The sequence below is a fragment of the Aquarana catesbeiana genome, linkage group LG01 (genome assembly GCF_042186555.1).
Source record: "Aquarana catesbeiana isolate 2022-GZ linkage group LG01, ASM4218655v1, whole genome shotgun sequence".
Lineage (NCBI taxonomy): Eukaryota > Metazoa > Chordata > Amphibia > Anura > Ranidae > Aquarana > Aquarana catesbeiana.
The window spans coordinates 80,352,729-80,368,743 of record NC_133324.1 but is presented as its reverse complement, the minus strand read 5'-3'; the positions used below and the strand labels follow the sequence as shown (position 1 = coordinate 80,368,743).

The 16,015-nt window shown below is 43.6% G+C and overlaps 1 protein-coding gene across 1 annotated transcript in view; it reads right to left on the bottom strand.

The window, feature by feature from the left end:
* Window positions 1-3,704, bottom strand: part of RXFP3 (relaxin family peptide receptor 3) — a 40,625-nt gene extending 36,921 nt beyond the window's left edge. Inside the window, exon 1 of the mRNA XM_073620844.1 lies at window positions 3,597-3,704. The gene's annotated coding sequence lies outside the window, so the exon portion shown is untranslated. The remainder of the gene's footprint in view (window positions 1-3,596) is intronic.
* Between the last annotated feature and the right edge of the window lie 12,311 nt (window positions 3,705-16,015).

The window sequence follows — 16,015 nt, the reverse complement described above, 5'->3', positions numbered from 1 at the left end:
TTGTCACTCTTGTTTTGTTTATAGCGCAAGAAATAAAAACCACAGGGGTGATCAAATACCACCAAAAGAAAGCTCTATTAGTGGGGAAAAAATGATAAAAATTTATTTTGGGTACAGTGCTGTATGACCGCGCAATTGTTGTTCAAAGTGTGACAGCGCTGAAAGCTGAAAATTGGCTTGGGCAGGAAGTGGGTGAAAATGCCCTGTATGGAAGTGGTTAAAGGTGTGTACAACGGAATACAAAACAACATTTACATAAAGGCATTGTAGGAAATATTTTATATACATGGTTTTATGTAAAGCTACTAAGAGAGGTTTCAATCTTTGATTGAACTCAATGGCTGTAACAGACTGAATGCTTCATATTAAGGGGGAAATTATTAATCGTGCTCCACTTCCTGAACAGAGGGCAGGCGGAAACCATATGGGCATGACTAATCTATGAAGCAAACCAAGCCATTAATTACAATTTGACAATTAAATTGTGGTGGTATTTTAATAGAATGACGAATGTGGGCAAATGAATTGAACGTAATTATCATAAGTTCAAAATAAATATTTTTTAAAACATTTATATTTCCACATAGTGTATACTAAAAGCATCCGGATGTCTTCATTTGGGGTAGTTACAAACAGCCCTTGGGGTGACAAACACTCCTTGTCAGTCCAGGGAAGAGTCATGGATGAAGGTTACCTGTCACATACATTCTTGTGTTAGGTAAGATAAACTGGTGGCACTGATAGGTCTCTATCAGTATACAAGAGATTACAGTAAGAGGTTTATGAGCCCCTAAAGGTAGGAAACTTGTGTCAGCAGAGGCACCTGAATGTGAAGGAGAAGCTGAGAAATGGATTCTTCATTGATTTGCTATTTATTGTGTAGCAAGGTCCCAGGCCTCCTTCAGTCTAATGAGAATCTCCAGGGTCAGAGATAGCTGACATCCTTCTGTATATATGGTGGGCTGTGAGGCATAGTGAGTGCAAAGCAGTTAGAGTCATTGGGCGCCAGACACTTCTTGAATGCAAAAGGGATTTTATTTCTCTTAACAGAACTTTGGGAGAGAGGGTTAGGGTCAGGACACCCTTAGGTAGTTGCAAGATTAATTGGTAGACTCAGAGACTTCAACAGAAGGACAGCCATGCAGGAAAAGGCACCCAGCAAGACACCACATCTGCATGTGCAGGAATGCTGTCTCCTGTGGCAACAGTCTTTAACAGTTTCTAACACAAAGTGTAACAGTTCCTTCACTTCCACTACAATAACTTCTTGTAGTTCTTCAGCCCACTGAGCCCCCGGTCTCTCTCTCACCAGACTAGATGATTTACTGCCACTAAATCCTGTGAGCTCCTCCAATCTCCACTGTAGTATCTTCCTCAAGCGTCTCCCCTGCCTCTCTGCTTGGTCCCTAGCTTGGCACTTAAAGCGGAGTTCCACACAAAAATGGAACTTCTGCTTTTCGGAACCCTCCCCCCCTCCGGTGTCACATTTGGCACCTTTCTGGGAGTCTACGCCTCTTCCCGTCCCCACCGCGCTGTCTCCTGGGAAACACACAGCTCCCAGGAGAGAGCGGGGACCACTTGGGACGCGCATGCACAGTAGGGAACCAGGAAGTGAAGCCGCAACGCTTCACTTCCTGATTCCCTCACCTAGGATGGCGGCGGCAGATGCCGAGAACCGAGCGGGTTCTCGGCGTCGCCTGCCAACATCGCTGGACCCTGGGACAGGTAACTGGCCATGTATTAAAAGTCAGCAGCTGCAGTATTTGTAGCTGCTGGCTTTTAATATTTTTTTTTTTTGGCGGTGTGGGTGGACCCCCGCTTTAAGCTACTTGTCAAGCTTCACCACACTGGCCTGCTCTGTCCCTGGCTTGACACACAAAGCTGCTCTGCAACCGTCACCTCCACTGGCTGGGTCCCTGGCTTGATTCCCACTGATGTTTCCAGATTCTTCACCATCTCACCGTTGGTGAGAATACTGCGCCAGTACTTACTTCAGCTACTCACTGTGGTCCCTGGTAATAAGGTGGTTGGTCCCTTAGTGGTGACAGCTTCCCCTCTACCTCCCCTCTACCTCCAACCACAACAGGTTCTCCAGTCGGCAGAACCCTCACTTCTGGTTGGACTGCAAGCCACAATCCCAACCCTGCACTGCTCTCTCTTGCTTTGGATAGGCAATCAGACAGCCTAGCAGCCAGATGTGCCCGGGATAGGCCCAAACTCTGGCCTAGCAGCCCAGGCGGTACAACACACGTCCACTCAGACAGCCGTCCAGGTGGCACAGAACAGTGATCACCTGACTCCACCCAAATATATAGGTTCTTCCAGCAGGCCAAGGGGTTTAAGAAAACCCCTGCCCATTGGTTGGGATACCCCACATACCCATAATCTGACCTTGCATTGCCCTTGTCATAGCTAATGCCACCAGGTACCTGGCGACCTAGCGGCAAAAGAGAGAAGTGCAGCAATTACTGACTTATGCCCTGTACACACGGTCGGATTTTCTGACGGAAAATGTGTGATAGGACCTTGTTGTCAGAAATTCCGACCGTGTGTGGGCTCCATCACACATTTTCCATCGAAATTTCCGACACACAAAGTTTGAGAGCTTGCTATAAAATTTTCCGACAACAAAATCCGTTGTCAGAAATTCCAATCGTGTGTACACAAATCCGACGCACAAAGTGCCATACATGCTCAGAATAAATTAAGAGATGAAAGCTATTGGCTACTGCCCTGTTTATAGTCCTGACGTACGTGTTTTACGTCACCGCGTTCAGAACGATCGGATTTTCCGACAACTTTGTGTGACCGTGTGTATGCAAGACAAGTTTGAGCCAACATCCGTCGGAAGAAATCCATGAATTTTGTTGTCGGAATGTCTGATCAATGTCTGACCGTGTGTACAGGGCATTAGAGTGAAATCAATTGATCCTCAACAATTAACCAAGGTAGCTATACCTGGCAGGTAACTTTAGGTAACTTTAGGAGCAACCCTGCCTGAACACCAGGGTGCTACAGTTGCTAACATAATAATATAAAACACCCTCAATGCATTTCACAAACATCACAGCTGTTTAAAGTGTTTTCTGCACCATCCTGAGGAAGTGGCTAGTGTAGTGCCATGAAACATGTTGAAAGCAATAAATATCAAATCAATGAAGAATCCATTTCTCAGTTTCTCCTTCACATTCGGGAGCCTCTGCTGACACCAGTTTCCACACTGGAATCTTGAGAACACAGAGCATAGGATCGTCAAGATCACCCCACCAAGCATTGAGAGCAACCTTACTATGCGCAGGGACAGTCATAGTCCCTGTAGGGTTACATGCCAGGTTGTCTGATCCCCATTAGGGAGCTCAGCAACCTCCCAGGTGTGAGTACTCCATTGCAATTTACCTTTTCATAATATATTTCATCCAATTATCTGTCAAACTACTACATCATAAGGAACTCTCCTGCGGCCTCTGTCTCTTTTTCTCCTTTTTTTCTCCTTATCTTTGGAGGTACCCCAGTTATACAAGAACTGGTCACTGAAGGACCCTCTGTCCTCCCTCACTTCTATTACTATCACATTTAATACTGTCTAATTACATTACCTTATGTGTATTCCTCTGTTCCACCAACCCAGACCTGCGCAGGGAGCAATATATATAATGACCCAACAGAGATTAGAATTCATACACTGCTCAGTTTTATTTTCCAGCATTTCTTATAGTATACAATCAGAATATAGCCCACCCATGGGTCATTACCAATCCAGGCCAGGCCAGGCTAAACACCTCCCCCATGTACTGTATATACATTTATTCATAGCATATCTCGCCTGACAATGTACAGACAGTTTTTTTTTAACATTAAGCAGGCTATTGCATCACTTTGTCCCAGACTCTAGCTTGTGGTTAAGGCAAGACTAAAACAAGACTTCCTCTCTATCTACAGAAGCAGTAATATATTTAAAGGAGTATTCTAGCCCTAGGTTTCAATAATATAGCACAAAGCAGTGTAAGCATTAGGGGGGCTTTTTTACAAGATTTTTACAGTCGCACCTTTCCCCCGCCTGGAGTATAATTTGTCTTTCCCTGGGATGGACAGGGTGAGTGTGTTGGAGAAAGAATGTTTGCGGGCTGTGATGGAACATGTCCACAGACCTGAGGAGACTCAGGGGGTTATTTACAAAAGGAAAATCCACTTTGCGCTACAAGTGCAAACTACAAGTGCAAAGTGCACTTGAAATTGCACTGAAAGTGTACTTGGAAGTGCAGTCGCTGTAAATCTGAGGGGTAGATCTGAAATGAGGGGAAGCTCTGCTGATTTTATCATCTAATCATGTGCAAGCTAAAATTCTGTTTTTTATTCTCCTTGTATGTCCCCCTCGGATCTACAGCGACTGCACTTCCAAGTGCACTTTGCACTTGTAGTGCAAAGTGGATTTGACTTTAGCAAATAAACCCCTCAATGTTGTCTCACTACTAGCCAGGAGGCTAAATAACTTCTGCTTTTTATGGGACTGTACTTTCTTACCCATGCCAGGGAACCTCTACATTTTTGGTCATTTTTTTCTTCAATACTGACAATTAAACATGGGAAGAAAGTGCTTAAAGGAGAAGTACAGAATAAAGCTGGTTTGGCTGTACTTCTCCTGTGGAGCACAGGAGTGAAGTTCGTTCTGCACCCGAAGAAGCCTGCTAAAGCCCCCAAGGTTCTGTTCTTGGACCTCTCCTTTTCTCAATCTACACCACCTCCCTGGGTCATTTGATTGCCTCCCACGGCTTTAAATATCATCTCTACGCTAATGACACCCAAATCTATCTCTCCACCCCCCAGCTCTCTCCATCTGTCTCCTCACGCATTACCAACTTACTAGCAGACATATCAGCCTGGATGTCACATCACTTCCTCAAACTCAACCTATCCAAAACCGAGCTCATGATATTTCCTCTCTCAGGTGCCGCTTCCCCTGATTTCTCTGTCAATATCAACGGCTCAACTATCAACTTATCCCCCCATGCCAAGGTCCTAGGTGTAATCCTGGACTCTGAACTAACCTTTCGGCCCCACATCCTATCACTATCCAAAATTTGCCACCTCAACCTCTGCAACATCCCCGAGATATGCCCCTTCCTAACCAATGTCACCACAAAGCTTCTAATCCACTCCCTGGTCATCTCCCGCCTCGACTACTGTGACTCCCTCCTCACTGGCTTACCTATAAATAGGCTATCCCAACTTCAGTCCATCATGAATGCTGCTGCCAGGCTCATCCACCTCACAAACCGCTCAGCGTCTGCTACACCCCTCTGCCAATCCCTCCACTGGCTGCCACTCAGTCACCAAATTAAATTCAATATACTAACTATAACTTACAAAGCCATCCACAATCTGGCCCCCAGCTACATCTCTAACCTACTGTAGTCTCAAAATACCAACCTAATCGTTCTCTTCGCTCTGCTCCTGCTCTCAAACTCACCTCATCCCATGCTTGCCTTCAGGACTTCTCCAGAGCCTCTCCCATCCTCTGGAGTGCTCTACCCCAATCTGTCCGATTTTCTCCTACTTTATCCACTTTCAGACGATCCCTGAAAACTCATCTCTTCTGAGAAGCCTATCTGACCCCCCACCTAACAACTGTACATTTATCTTCCCAATCACATTGCCCACAGTTATTACCCCTTGTATCTCTTGACCTTCCCTCTTGTAAGCTCTAATGAGCAGGGCCCTCTGATTCCTACTGTATTAAAGTGTATTGTATTTATACTGTCTACCCTCAAGTTGTAAAGCGTTACGTAAACTGTTGTCGTTACATAAATCCTGTATAATAATAATAATAATAAAAAAGCCCACTGTTGGCAGACGTGACGTCACAGAGCCGATCCAGGCTGGGGTAAGATCACGACAATAAAGTCAGGATCCACCCACAACCTGGGACTGGTACCTGACCCAGCCACTCCCACCCCCTTCACAGCCCAGTGCTCCAGTGAGGGGGGGGGGGCAGAGCAGAGAGCTATAAGATCTGGAAAGGAGGAACCAGGGAAGGCAAAATATAAGCAGATCAAACTTTAGGTTTAAAGTGATTGTAAAGCTTTATTTTACTTTTTTATTAAAATAATAAATGTGATTTTGCAAAGAGCAGCCCTGATCCTCCTCTTCTGGGGTCTCCCGCCAACGCTCCTGGCTCCTCCCCTTTGGTGCATGCCCCTATAGAAAGCTGATTTCCATGATTGCTTGATCCCAAGCCACCCCCTCCGCATCAATAGACACAGACGGCGCAGTAACACCCCCCGCGCGCTCCCTCTTCAGAGAGATTGAGTGACGGCAGCAGGAGCCAATCTGCCCAGTATAAGGGGCTGAGGCGTGATCCTATAGCATAGAAGTATTTTTTTTCTCCTTACTGCATAAAAGGCATTAAGGTTAAAAAAAACCTTAATGCTTTAGAAACACTTTAACAATGGGTATGTTTTGGGTATGTTTTGGTTTGAGGGAGGAAATAGTAGCATCATATACACAGGAAAAATACGCAACTCCATACCCCTGGAGGAAAGTAGACCCTGAGTCCTCGCACCCCATGGCCACAGTGCTAAAATAATTGTTGATTATTTGAATAGGCAAAAATGGACTACAGCCTCATCCAGAAAAATACAGACTGCTCAGTAAACTCTGTTAGATTGCACACCCCATCTAGAAAAAACACAGATACACCAGGGAATAGTAGGCAGAAACTGGGTCAGAGTGGCCAAAATAGTCCCAGTTGCTGGAGGATTAGAAGTCTGGATGGTTTACTTTGCTCCATGGTGGATCATTTAACCCTTAATTGTGTCATTTTTGAAGGTTAATGGGCATTTCCCAATAGGGCCAGTCCATTATGGCTTTTATATACACAGTATATATATATATATATATATATATATATATATATATATATATATATAGTGGGGACGGAAAGTATTCAGACCCCCTTAAATTTTTCACTCTTTGTTATATTGCAGCCATTTGCTAAAATCATTTAAGTTCATTTTTTTTTCCTCATTAATGTACAAACAGAACCCCATATTGACAGAAAAACACAGAATTGTTGACATTTTTGCAGATTTATTAACCACTTGCCGACCGCCGCACGACTATATACGTCGGCAGAATGGCACGGGCAGGCAAAAGGACTTACAGGTACGTCCTTGCCTGCCCGCGGGTGGGGGGTCCGATCGGACCCCCCCCCCCCAGTGCCTGCGGCGGTCGGCAAATCTCCCACGGCGATCGGTGGTGAGGGGGAGGCCATCCATTGGGGTGTCTACTTTCCAAAATGGGGTCATTTGGGGGGGGTTTGTGCCACCTGGGCATTCCATGACCTCCGAAACTGTGATAGGCAGTGAAGAGTGAAATCAAAAATGTACACCCTTAGAAATCCTGAAGGCGGTGATTGGTTTTCGGGGTCCCGTACGCGGCTAGGCTCCTAAAAAGTCCCACACATGTGGTATCCCCATACTCAAGAGAAGCAGCAGAATGTATTTTGGGGTGCAATTCCACATATGCCCATGACCTGTGTGAGCAATATATCATTTAGTGACAACTTTGTGCAAAAAAAATAAAAAAATAAAAAATAAATTGTCACTTTCCCGCAACTTGTGTCAAAATATAAAATATTCCATGGACTCAACATGCCTCTCAGCAAATAGCTTGGGGTGTCTACTTTCCAAAATGGGGTCATTTGGGGGGGGTTTGTGCCATCTGGGCATTTTATGGCCTTCAAAACTGTGATAGGTAGTGAGGAGTAAAATCAAAAATGTACGCCCTTAGAAATCCTGAAGGCAGTGATTGGTTTTCGGGGCCCCGTATGCGGCTAGGCTCCCAAAAAGTCCCACACATGTGGTATCCCCATACTCAGGAGAAGCAGCTAAATGTATTTTGGGGTGCAATGCCACATATGCCCATGGCCTGTGTGAGCAATATATCATTTAGTGACAACTTTTTGTAATTTTTTTTTTGTCATTATTCAATCACTTGGGACAAAAAAAATGAATATTCAATGGGCTCAAAATGCCTCTCAGCAATTTCCTTGGGGTGTCTACTTTCCAAAATGGGGTCATTTGTGGGGGTTTTGTACTGCCCTGCCATTTTAGCACCTCAAGAAACGACATAGGCAGTCATAAATTAAAGGCTGTGTAAATTCCAGAAAATGTACCCTAGTTTGTAGGCGCTATAACTTTTGCGCAAACCAATAAATATACACTTATTGACATTTTTTTTACCAAAGACATGTGGCCAAATACATTTTGGCCTAAATGTATGACTAAAATTGAGTTTATTGGATTTTTTTTAGAACAAAAAGTAGAAAATATCATTTTTTTTCAAAATTTTCGGTCTTTTTCCGTGTATAGCGCAAAAAATAAAAACGGCAGAGGTGATCAAATACCATCAAAAGAAAGCTCTATTTGTGGGAAGAAAAGGACGCAAATTTCGTTTGGTTACAGCATTGCATGACCGCGCAATTAGCAGTTAAAGCATCGCAGTGCCAAATTGTAAAAAGTGCTCTGGTCAGGAAGGGGGTAAATCCTTCCGGGGCTGAAGTGGTTAAAAAAGAGAAAAACTGAAATATCACATGGTCCTAAGTATTCAGACCCTTTGCTGTGACACTCGTATATTTAACTCAGGTGCTGTCAATTTCTTCTGATCATCCTTGAGATGGTTCTACACCTTCATTTGAGTCCAGCTGTGTTTGATTATACTGATTGGACTTAAGTAAGGAAAGCCACACACCTGTCTATATAAGACCTTACAGCTCACAGTGCATGTCAGAGAAAATGAGAATCATGAGGTCAAAGGAACTGCCTGAAGAGCTCAGAGACAGAATTGTGGCAAGGCACAGACCTGGCCAAGGTTACAAAAAAATTTCTGCTGCACTTAGGGTTCCTAAGAGCACAGTGGCCTCTATAATCCTTAAATGGAAGACGTTTGGGATGACCAGATCCCTTCCTAGAGCTGACCTTCTGGCCAAACTGATCGGGGGGGAGAACAGCCTTGGTGAGAGAGGTATAGAAGAACCCAAAGATCACTATGGCTGAGCTCCAGAGATGCAGTCGGGAGATGGGAGAAAGTTGTAGAAAGTCAACCATCACTGAAGCCCTCACCAGTCGGGGCTTTATGGCAGAGTGGCCTGACAGAAGCCTCTCCTCAGTGCAAGACACATGAAAGCCTGAATGAAGATTGCTAAAAAACACCTGAAGGACTCCAAGGTGGTGAGAAATAAGATTATTTGGTCTGATGAGACCAAGATAGAACTTTTTGGCCTTAATTCTAAGCGGTATGTGTGGAGAAAACCAGGCACTGCTCACCACCTGTCCAATACAGTCCCAACAGTGAAGCATGGTAGTGGCAGCATCATGCTGTGGGGGTGTTTTTCAGCTGCAGGGACAGGACAACTGGTTGCAATCGAGGGAAAGATGAATGCGGCCAAGTACAGGGATATCCTGGATGAAAACCTTCTCCAGAGTGCTCAGGACCTCAGACTGGGCCGAAGGTTTACCTTCCAACAAGATAATGACCCTAAGCACACAGCTAAAATAAGGAAGGAGTGGCTTCACAACAACTCCGTGACTGTTCTTGAATGACCCAGCCAGAGCCCTGACTTAAACCCAATTGAGCATCTCTGAAGAGACCTAAAAATGGCTGTCCACCAACGTTTACCATCCAACCTGACAGAACTGGAGAGGATCTGCAAGGAGGAATGACAGAGGATCCCCAAATCCAGATGTAAAAAACTTGTTGCATCTTTCCCAAAAAGACTCATGGCTGTATTAGATCAAAAGGGTGCTTCTACTAAATACTAAGCAAAGGGTCTGAATACTTAGGACCATGTGATATTTCAGTTTTTCTTTTTTATTAAATCTGCAAAAATGTCAACAATTCTGTGTTTTTCTGTCAATATGGGGTGCTGTGTGTACAATAATGAGGAAAAAAATGAACTTAAATGATTTTAGCAAATGGCTGCAATATAAGAAAGAGTGAAAAATTTAAGGGGGTCTGAATACTTTCCGTCCCCACTGTATATATACACACATTAAGATTTCACCTTGAACCCATGTACCACGCTGCTCCTGTTCCCCGGGTATATTCACTGCTGCCATATGTCTAAATACAGCTGTCTTATTGAAGTAAGTGTATCATGACCTAATGCACTCCATAAATCTATAATTATACGTGACACCATATTATATACCTATCTGCACTTTATTTTGGACTGCTGTCTTTCATTTACCGCCTTTGTCGTGGTCTGAGTATGCCTGATGTGCTCCTATGCCAGCCCTAGGCCTGTGGGTTGGCTGGCCTGGCAGTGGCTGCGTTCCATTGGCAGGAATGTATGACATGTATTTGGCTTGAAGATTTATATCACGCAGTGTACTTGATACTAACAATGTATTGTTCTAGGTTACTCTAAAACCAACCATACGTCTGGACCCTGAAGAAGCCAAGTTAGTTGTGAAACGTTGACCGTACAGACAAGTACACACCTTCATGGAAACAGTATTACCTGATGGCAGTGGCCTCTTTTAGCAGGATAATGCACCTTGTCCCACTGCAAAAATGGTTCAAAAATGGTTTGAGGAACACAATGAGTTTTAAGGTGTTGACTCGGTCCAGATCTCAATCCAATCCAGGATCTGTGGCATGTGCTAGAAAAAGTCCAATTCATGGAGGCCCCACCTCACAACTCACAGGACTTAAAGAGGAATTTCACCCTCTCTCCCACCCATTTTTTTTCTCCCCCACTTACCCTGTACATTACAGAGCACTCACCTAAACAGCATATCCATGCTAAGATCCTCTTCTCCTCAGCTACCACCAGGTCCCATGCACCATTTTTCTCTGTGACGTCAATGAAAAGGCTGAATCGGCTCTTCTAGGGTCAGACACAGCCTCCTCATTACATGCCGCTGGGTCCCCCCCCCCCAACCTGTTAGTGAATGGGGGTGATGTATAGGGTTCTCTGTGCCTCCTGGGATATGAACCTCACATATCCCAGAAGGCATCAGGCCTAGGCAAATAACGGAGGATGGGGGACCAGCCGAAACAAACTCAGCTTAGTGCCAGACTCCATAACATATACTATATTGTCAAAAGTATTGTGACACCTGCCTTTACACGCACATGAACTTTAATGGTATTCCAGTCTTAGTCCGTACGGTTCAATATTGAGTTGGCCCACCCTTTGCAGCTATAATAGCTGTAATAAAGCTATAATAGCTTTAACTCTTTTGGGAAGGCTGTCCACAAGGTTTAGGAGTGTGTCTATGGGAATGTTTGACCATTCTTCCAGAAGTGCATTTGTGAGGTCAGGCACTGATGTTGGACGAGAAGGCCTGGCTCGCAGTTTCCGCTGTAATTTATCCCAAAGGTATTCTTTCAGGTTGAGGTCAGGACTCTGTGCCGGCCAGTCAAATTCCTCCACCCCAAACTCGCTCATTCATGTCTTTATGAACCTTGCTTTGTGCACTGGTCCAAATCATTTGGTGGAAGGGGGATTATGGTGTGGGTTTTTTTTCAGGGGTTGGGCTTGGCCCCTTAATTCCAGTGAAGGGAACTCTTAAGGCGTCAGCATACCAAGACATTTTGGACAATTTCATGCTTCCAGCTTTGTGGGAACAGTTTGGGGATGGCCCCTTCCTGTTCCAACATGACTGCGCACCAGTGCACAAAGCAAGGAGGGATTCTATTAAAGTTCATGTGCTTGTAAAGGCAAGCATCCCAATACATTTGACAATATAGTGTACCTTCAGAGGTCTAGTGGAGTCCATGCCTAAACAGGTCATGATTATTTTGGTGGCAAAATGGGGACCTACTCAATTTTAGGTGGGTGGTCACAAAGTTATGGCTGAGAGGTGTATGTTTTAATTTATTTCTGTCTGTCTCAGTGGGTGATACTTCATTTTACTTTTGTTACCACTATCCTCACTGGAATTAAAAGGTTTCTCCTTCAAGAGGAAACAGACAGCAAAGGTTCTCTAAATCTTCATGCTAATAAAAAAAGTTCTTCCATTGCTTTCAGTGTCCTTGTTGGATAAGATAAATCTTTCTTGTTCACAAAGTGACAGCAAAAGAATTAAAGAGAATGTCCCTATGGGGTCATAAACAGCAATATATACCTGAAAGAGATCGTAACTCTTTCAATTGGTTGAAGTCGGGCTTTAAACAGGTCATCTTGGTACCAAATTCATCCTTTACTAAAGAATGTAGAAAAGATAATATGCTGAACATCCAGACATGGCAAACAGCCTCTCACAGGCTCAGTCTGTCATTGTCACTTTTAAAGGGGTTGTGTAAACCCTCATGGTTTTTCACCTTAATGCATTGTATGCATTAAGGTGAAAAACCTTCTGTAGTGCTGCAGCCCCCCAGCCCCCCTTACTTACCTGAATGCTGTCATCCTCCAGCCGAGAACAAGCACACTAGCTCTAGCTGGTGTTTCGTGTCCTGGTTGGATAGATTGATAGCAGCGCAGACATTGGCTCCCGCTGCTGTCAATCGAATCCAATGACGCAGGGCCAGGGGGCGGGGCCGAGTCCTGAATTCTGTGTGAATGGACACAGATGCAGGACTCGGGAGCACGGGTGTCCACCTTAGGAGAGCCACCAGCACCACTGAGGGACCTCAGAAGAGGAGGACCAGGGCCACTCTGTGCAAAACGAACTGAACAGTGGAGGTATGTATGACATGTTTGTTATTTAACCACGTAAAGTGGTGTTCCACTGAGAAAAGAAAAAAAAAGCATGAATGTTCCTGAAAAAAAAAAAATTTTGGAAAAAAATTTTTTTTTCCTCATCTCTAAATGGCTGTTGCTAGGGGGTCCCTCGTAGTATGCCTCCTTCAGTGCCTGGGCTGGTGACATCACTTCCCCTCGGCACAGGAAGGACTCAGCTCTGCCCCCTCCCTCTTGTCAATCATCTGGGACACATTACAGGACCCAGATGACTGAGCAGCCAATCACAGCGCGTGGCGCCGCTCGCACATGCGCAGTGGGTGCCCGGCTGTGAAACCACAGCCGGGCACCCACAGTTGCAATGCCGGCTCCACCGAACGGAGGGGGAGACGAGCGGAGCATTGCTGGACCCTGGGACAGGTAAATGTCCAATTATTAAAAGTCAGCAGCTGCTGTATTTGTAGCTGCTGACTTTTAATTTTCTTGTTAAAGTGGGAACTCCTCTTTAAGGACTGAGCCTTTTTTTGAGATTTGTTGTTTACAAGTTAAAAACAGTTTTTTTTTGCTAGAAAATTACTTAGAACCCCCAAACATTATACATTTATTTTCTAATACCCTAGAGAATAAAATGGTGGTCGTTGCAGTACTTTCTGTCACACCGTATTTGCACAGTGGTTTTACAAGCTCACTTTTTTGAATAAAAAATAAGACAACAGTAAAGTTAGCCCAATTTTTTTTTATATTGTGAAAGATAATGTTACGCCGAGTAAATTGATACCCAACATGTCACACTTCAAAATTGCGCCTGCTCGTGGAATGGCGACAAACTTTTACCCTTAAAAATCTCCATAGGCGACGTTTAAAAAATTCTACAGGTTGCATGTTTTGAGTTACAGAGGAGGTCTAGGGCTAGAATTATTGCTCTCTCTCTACCAATCACGGCAATACCTCACATGTGTGGTTTAAACACCATTTTCATATGCGGGCACTACTGACGTATGCGTTCGCTTCTGCACGTGAGCTCGGTGGGAGGGGGTGCATTTAAAATAAAAAAAAAAATTCTTATTTATTTTACCTTTTATTTTTTATTTTTACACTGTTCTTTAAAAAAAAAAAAAATGTGTCACTTTTATTCCTATTTGTTTAAAAAAAAAAATTCTTATTTATTTTACCTTTTATTTTTTATTTTTACACTGTTCTTAAAAAAAAAAAAATGTGTCACTTTTATTCCTATTACAAGAAATGTAAACATCCCTTGTAACAGAAAATAAGCATGACAGGACCTCTTAAATATGAGATCTGGGGTCCAAAAGACCTCAGATCTCATATTTACACTAAAATGCAATAAAAAAAACGTTAAAAAAAAAAACGTTTTGACGTTGCTTCCTCCCTGCAATGATATGGAGACAGGTAGGGGCCATCTTCCCCTCACTTGTCTCCATGTCACGCAAGGGACAGCATCTGATCGCCTCCGAATCGGCGAAGGGCACCGAAGCGACGGCGGGAGGGGGGGACCCCCTCCTGCCACCGATAAAAGTGATCTTGCAGCGAATCCACCGCAGAGACCACTATTATCGAAAACCGGACCGTCAGCCGAAGAAGAGGATACTGGGGTTATGGCAGCTAGCTGCTGCCATAACAGTGATATTTCTCTTCAAAGTTAGGACGTATATCGGCGTGCAGCAGTCCAGAAGAGGTTAAAAAACAAAAACGAGTGTTTACAACCCCTTTCAGGCCCCTTGACAATGAGAGGTGACTTATAAATGTATAAGCTTGCCTGGGAGTTGTTTAGGGCAGAAAGTGGAAGCTCTTATCATTTCTAGACAAAATGAAAAAATATGGAATTACGTATCCTTTTACTGAGATTAAATATCGAAGAAAAACAATGATATCCAATTCACTTGAACATATGTTGAACCACACCATGCTAATTAGGAGATTTGCTATATACTCAGAATTTAGATGATGTGTCTATATGTACATTTCTGCTTTTTATAAACAGATCTTACAGTTGAGTGTGTTCAGGAAAACTCTACCCAAGGACATACACTATGTAATACCCTGGTCCTAAACAGAAAACATATTTGGGTGGCACACCCTACAATGCGTTTAAATTCAAGATGGTGCTGCTATAAGACCTACAAACAGTACAAAACATATTACAACGCACACATTCAAGAATGACGTTTCCTGCAAGGCTAGTTAAAAACACCTGAACATATTCAAAAAATAAGTTTTTTTGGTCACACTATATGGTCATATAAACAATGGAAAGGTGGGGTGGGGATTTTTTGAGGTGCAAAAATATCGTCAGATATATTCAATAAAAAAGGATTTATTTCTTATTTTGAGAAGCAAAACAAAAATATATATATAAAAACAAAGGACACAGGCATGTACAATACTGTTATTATGATGTTAAACAGGACAGCATGATAAAAAATCCCGACATGTTTCGCCCATAGATCGGGCTTCTTCAGGGACACTGTCTTTTGGAGGTACAGGCCTTCTAGAATGGACAACAAATAAACAAACAACACAAAAATAGTAAGTGACTGCATGCTAATGGAAGATATGATGTACATATTATATATTTTTGAAAGAACTAAGGAAAAATATTTAAAGAAATAAGGTGTACAAAGTGATTAAATATGCACCTGTGTCTCCACTCCCAGGGCAGTGCTTCTAGCCCAGTTCACCCCTTCAGTTCTCCCACATAGAGGAGTTCAGCTCCCATGGTTGAGACAAAGGATCTTCCATTCTAATACTAGAGTAGGACCCACTAATTCGGGGTACTTTGTCACAGTTAGTGGGCTTAGCACTATATGACCATATAGTGTGACCAAACCCCCGTATTTTTTGAATATGTTCAGGTGTTTTTAACTAGCCTTGCAGGAAATGTCATTCTTGAATGTGTGCGCTGTAATATGTTTTGTACTGGTCCTAAACAGGGCTGCTAATAAATCTAGTTGTGCTATGTTTTAACTAGCCTGGCTAAATGGTAGTCTTTGATCCACTGATTTCTGTCCTGAGTCTGAGATTAATTTGTAGTCTCTTTCTTCTGTCAATTGGTGGCACTATTGGCACTAGGATGATGAATTACAGTGAATTCAGGTGATGGGTAAATAAGTCGTCTCAGCCAATTAGCAGGAGTTTCTTTGGCCACTTTTACATGCTGGGAGTGGTTATTTATTTGGGAGGAGTCAGGTGATCGTGGTTCTTCCCGCCCGAGGCTGCGGCCTGGGTGGATGTGTGTCAAACAACTCCTGGCTGATAGGCCTGAAGCCTGAGGCCTATCCAGGAGTCCTACTGGTTGCTAGGCAATGGCAT